Genomic DNA, 5,605 nt, shown 5'->3' with positions numbered 1-5,605 from the left:
TACCATAAGAAGCTGAGTAAGTGGCAGCCTCTGAGGCAGTCATAGAAGCTGTATGGCTCACATACTTCATGATGGACTTAGACATATTTTCTGGTTTGCCCAAAATTATTACAATTTATTATAATAATAATGATGCAGTAGCAAACTCGAAGAAGCCATAAGTCCATAAGGCAAGTAAACATAATAGAGCGCGAGTACCACCCAATACTAGAAATCGTATAAACGAGGAGAAGTTGTTGCCACCTAGATTGCATCAGGTGATGATCTATAGATTCTTTCACTAAGGTCCTTAAGGCAAGAGCTTTTGATAGACATGTTGAAGGGTTGGGAATCAGATGTATGGCAGCATTTATGGCAGCATAGTCTTTTAGTATAAGTGGGAGATTGTTGGAGTGTATACTAAAAGTCTAGCTTTTGTATATACATTTATAAGAATCACATTGGTCAAGTGTCTACATTTATATATACCAAATGTAGATGTTCAATTAATTTATATTGTAGATAACATGGTGTGTGGTGTCACACACAGAAGATCATGTTATCGGTTCTTTATAAATTATAAACAGTAGCTCACGACCAAGATTGAAAGGAACAAACCATTGGAAGGTCGTAGTGTAATTATGTATTAGTTTATCTTAACTATATAATTATATTAGTACACTTAGAGTGTATTGAGTAGGACCATTAGAGGTCGTTACTTTTTATATTGACTTTATAAAGGAACAAAGACCTCTGTTATTATGGAAGTGTGTGCTCTTAATCCTAATATAATAACAAGCACATATATTTGATATTCATTTATTTAATTTATCAATGGGTGAGATTTAGTTCGATAAATCAATAAGCCCGATAAGTTGGGAAATGATATCACTTATAGTGTGTGTTGTTGATTATAGAAGGAAATTGTGGCCTAGTGATCTAGGTTGATAATGTCCCCAAGAGGAGCTCATAAGGATTGTCATGTTAAACCCTGCAGGTGGACTTAGTCTGACATGACGATATGGTTGAGTGGTACTACTCTTGGACTAAGCTATTAATTAAATGAGTTGTCAGTAACTCACTTAATTAGTGGGCATTCAACATCTTAAACACAGGGAGACTAACACACTCATAATAAGAAGGAGCCCAAAATATAATTTGGGATTGGTGCGGTAGTTCAATAATAGTTTTTAGTGGAATGAATTATTATTGATGAAATTAAGTTATGTGTTCGGGGCGAACACGGGATGCTTAATTTCATCGGGAGACCAAAACCAATTCCTCCTCTCGGTTCCTATCGTAGCCTCTTGTATATAGAGATTTATACCCACCACATACCCACCTTCTTACCCACTCTTTGGTGGCCGGCCAAGCTAGCTTAGAACCCAAGCTAGGGCCGACCAAGACCCAAGGATTGAGCCAAGTTAATTAGCCGGCCATGGCTTGGAGCCCAAGCTTGATTGGCCGGCCATATTAAAAGGGAATTTATTTATTTAAAATCTTTTCTTATGTGGATAACATGATTTTAAAAGAGAGTTTAAAATTTAAAATTTTTTCTTTTATAGTTTTCTACAAAAGATTAAGAAAAGATTTAAAATCTTTCCTTATTTGTAGATTGAAAGGAGGATTTTAATTTTTAAGAAAACTTTCCTTTTTTGTAACCATGTTCATGATTTTAAAAAAAAGAGAGAGTTTAAAAATTAAATATTTCTTTTTATAAGTTTCTACAAAGATTAAGAGAAGATTTAATATCTTTCCTTATTTGTAGATTGAAAAGAGATTTTAATTTTTAGAGATAACTTTCCTTTTTGAAAATTATCCACATGTTTAAAAGAAAGATTTTAATTTATAAAATTTTATTTTTACTAACCAATCATGAAGGGGATAAAAATTATTGGAGAAATTTTTTATAAATTTTCGGAAGCAAATAAAGAAGTTTTAATTTGTGTTTAAAATTCTATTTGCTTGGAGATTTTATTGTGGCCGACCATTGAAATAATGAAAAGAAAATAGTTTTTTAATTAAATAAATTTTCCTTTTCATGACAAAAGAATTAAAGAAGTTTTTATTAAAATTTCCTTATTTGCCAAGACCAAGGATTATAAAAGAGGGGGTAGAGGTGCCTTAATGGTGAACGACTCTATTCTTTTTCTCTCCCTCTCTTCCTTGGTGTGGTGGCCGGCCTCTTCCTCTTCTCTCTTCTCCTTCTTGTGGCCGAACTATCTTGTTCTCTTGGAGTCCTTGTGGTGGCCGGATCTAGCTTGGAGAAAAGGAGAGAAAAGAGGTTTCGTTCTTGCATCCCTTGGAGCTTGGTGGTGATGGCCGAACCTCATCCTCTCTTGGAGTCTTGTGGTGGCCGAACCTTGTAAAGAAGAAGAAGGTGCTTGGTGGTTCTCGTCTCGGAAGATCGTTACCCACACAACGTCCGAGGTTAGAAGAGGAATACGGTAGAAGATTAAGAGGTTATTTTTGCATACAAAGAAAGGTATAACTAGTAATTATTTTCCGCATCATACTAGTTTTCTTTGTATTGTTATTTTTGGAAATACCAAACACAAGAGGCATATGATTCTAGAGTTTTCGAAATAGTTTTTTTTTTCGAGTTTGTGTTTTCTTCTTTTTCGAATTTGTGATTCGATTGTTCTTTTTGGTTAACCTAGAGTTATTTAAGGAAATAAATATTAGCTTTCCTTAAAAGGCTTTGCCTGGGCGGTGGTGGTTGCTCCCATATTCAAGAAGGCCATGTGCCTCGCCATGTAGTCCTGGAAGCCAATTTTGGAAATTAATATTTATGGAATTAATAACTTAGGTGGATTTGAATCAATAGTGTTAAGTTCCGCTTGCGATTCAAATCTAAATCATTGAGAACAGATAAGTTAAATTCGGAATCAATGATGTTAAGTTCCATCTGCGATTCCTAATTTAACTTCTAAAGAACACAATAGGTTATTTAAGGAAAGGTTTGACACTAGTACAAAATTTTTGTACAGTGGAACCGGTACGATTTTCTTAGGACTAACTAATAATGGCCGGAGCGAACATTCATCCCCCGAAGTTCGACGGAGACTTCGCCACATGGAAGCGCAAAATGGAGGTATTTTTTAAAACCGAATTTGACATTCTTTTAATAATGAAATATGGCTATGCAGTTCCGAAAGATAAGGAGGAAAATACCTGGACGAAAAAGGAGCAAGAAGATTTCGTCGCCAACGGAAAGGCTGAGTTCCACCTACTCAGCGTTCTACCGCCACAGGAGGTAAATCGGATCGGAAGCTACGACTCCGCGAAAGATCTCTGGGAAAAATTCCTGGAGCTTCACGAAGGTACCTCCAAAGCGAAGCTAGCGAAGCGCGACATCCTCCGGAACCAGTTGACGAACCTCCGGATGAACCAAGGCGAGAAGGTAGCGCAACTCCAAGCGAGAATCAAGGAGCTGATAACGCAACTAACGAACCTTGGAGAAGAGGTAACCAACTTGGATTCTATCCGATACGCGCTCAATGCCTTCCCGAGAACTCCAGAGTGGGCCTCCTTAATAGATGCGTACTACATCTCTAAGGGCCTCAAGGTAAGTACTTTAGAACAATTGTTTTTCACTTTTGAACTTCACGAATCTCGAGTTTCAGAGCCCAATGGAATAGAGAAGACCAGTCTAAAACATTGCCTTAAAGGCAAAGATGAACAGTTCTGACTCTGAAGCCTCAGTCGACGAATCCGAAGCGGCACTACTGGTAAGACGCTTCAATAAGTTTTTCAGTACTAATAAATTTAAATCGCAGAGGCATCATCGAAAGAAGAGGACGGTTCGTTGCTACAACTGCAACGAAGAAGGGCACATCAAGGATGACTGGCCAAAGCTAAAGAGAAAGGAGAAAGAAAGGGAAAAGTCAAAATACAAGAAACCAGAACCCTCCAAGCACAAGAACCTGAAGGCTACTTAGTCAGATTCATCATCCTCTGAGTCAGACATCGAAGAATTCTCGGGGTTAGCGCTAATGGCGAACCATCAGCCGGAAGAAGACTCAAGCTCAGACATGAGCATGGATAAAGAGGGAGGAACATCAGAAGAAGAAAGCAGCAGTGAAGGGGGAGCGTCACCAGATCAGGTAAGTAAGGTACGCAATCTAACCCCGAATCAATCTTTTAAATTTATCAAAGTTCTTTCTAAAGAATTAGATAAATTAGAAAATGAAAATGAAAATTTGAAATAAGAAAATGAAAGTTTAAAAGTAGAAATTGAAAAACTGAAATATGCTGCATGCTTAAATCAATTTCCAAACTCAAAATTAAGAATTTATGGAAAATTGAACTGGTATATTAGAAACCATCAGGGTCAACTTAGAAAAGTGCCCAAAATTTATGTACCCCTAAATATCTGATTAATCCAGTAGGAAGGAACCTTTATTGGGTTTCAAAATCTGTGCTAAATTAATTACTTTTAAGTTAAAAGCTTTACAGTGAGAAAATTAAACATTGAAATTCTTTATGAAAGCTTTGTCTAAGGAAGTGGTTGTTGCTCCAATAACCAAGAAGGCCTAGTGCTTCGCCACGACCTGGAAGCTAAAATATTAAAAGAAAATGTTTAATTAACTTTTTGAAAAAGCATTAAAACAAGAATTAAATAATGCTTTGAAAGTTTATCAAACATTTTTTCTTTTAGAAATTTTTCTTGAAAATTCTAACTTAGAATTTTTTTTTTTTAGAAATTTTTTCCTAGAGAAATTCTAAATAACCTCATTTACCTTAGAAATTTTTTTTGAAACATTCAAAAATTTAGTTTACTTAGGATTTTTTTTTAATTAATTGACTTAGAAATTTTTTTTGGAAAATTCAGTTTAACTTAGAATTTTTTTAAATTTCTAAAAATTCATTTTTGCTTAGAAAATTTTTCTGAAAGTTCAATTTAACTTAGAAATTTTTTAAAAAATTTATTTTTGCTCAGAATTTTTTTTCCTACCTTATTAATTTGCTTAATATTCTCTTATTGGTACCCCATTTTTGTAGTGATCAAAGGGGGAGAGAAAGGTACAAGTTTAGGGGGAGTTTAGGGGGAGTTAGGAAAATTAAAATTTTACCTATTTTTTTGAAAATGTACTGTAATTTTATTTATTACAAATTTATGCTTAAATATGTAGTTTAGTAATTTCCTTTAAAATTACTATTTATGTCTATTTGTAAACCCTAACTTGAACTTGGGTTGATGCACATCAAAAAGAGGGAGATTGTTGGACCCCATGGTAGTTTTGATGTGATCAACCAAGTTGGTTAGGTCCTGCTGTGTTTGATGCCTGTGTCTAAGTGTGCAGGAGCTTAAGAGCACAGGAAGTCGAGCGGAAGACGCAGCTAGCGAGAAGGACGACACGGGAAGGGAGCCGATGGGCTCGGTACGTCCGAAGGACGAGAGAGCTGCGGAAGAGTACTCCGGTGAGCATGAAGAGCGTGCGCCGCGTTCGAGGGACGTTAAGCCGGGACGGAAGGATGCTCAAGGAGAAGGCCGGGAATTGGGTTCGGGTGAGCCCTATTCCGGTTGGCCGCAATCACCCAAAAGAACGGAGCGTCGGAAGCTGGAGAAAGCAAGCTGGAATTGGAGTTGCCAGCTTGGAGGCGCCTCCATCAGGCTTGAAGG

Source organism: Zingiber officinale, chromosome 1B, assembly GCF_018446385.1.
Source record: "Zingiber officinale cultivar Zhangliang chromosome 1B, Zo_v1.1, whole genome shotgun sequence".
Taxonomy (NCBI): Eukaryota; Viridiplantae; Streptophyta; class Magnoliopsida; order Zingiberales; family Zingiberaceae; genus Zingiber; species Zingiber officinale.
Note: the sequence above shows the minus strand (reverse complement) of the source record.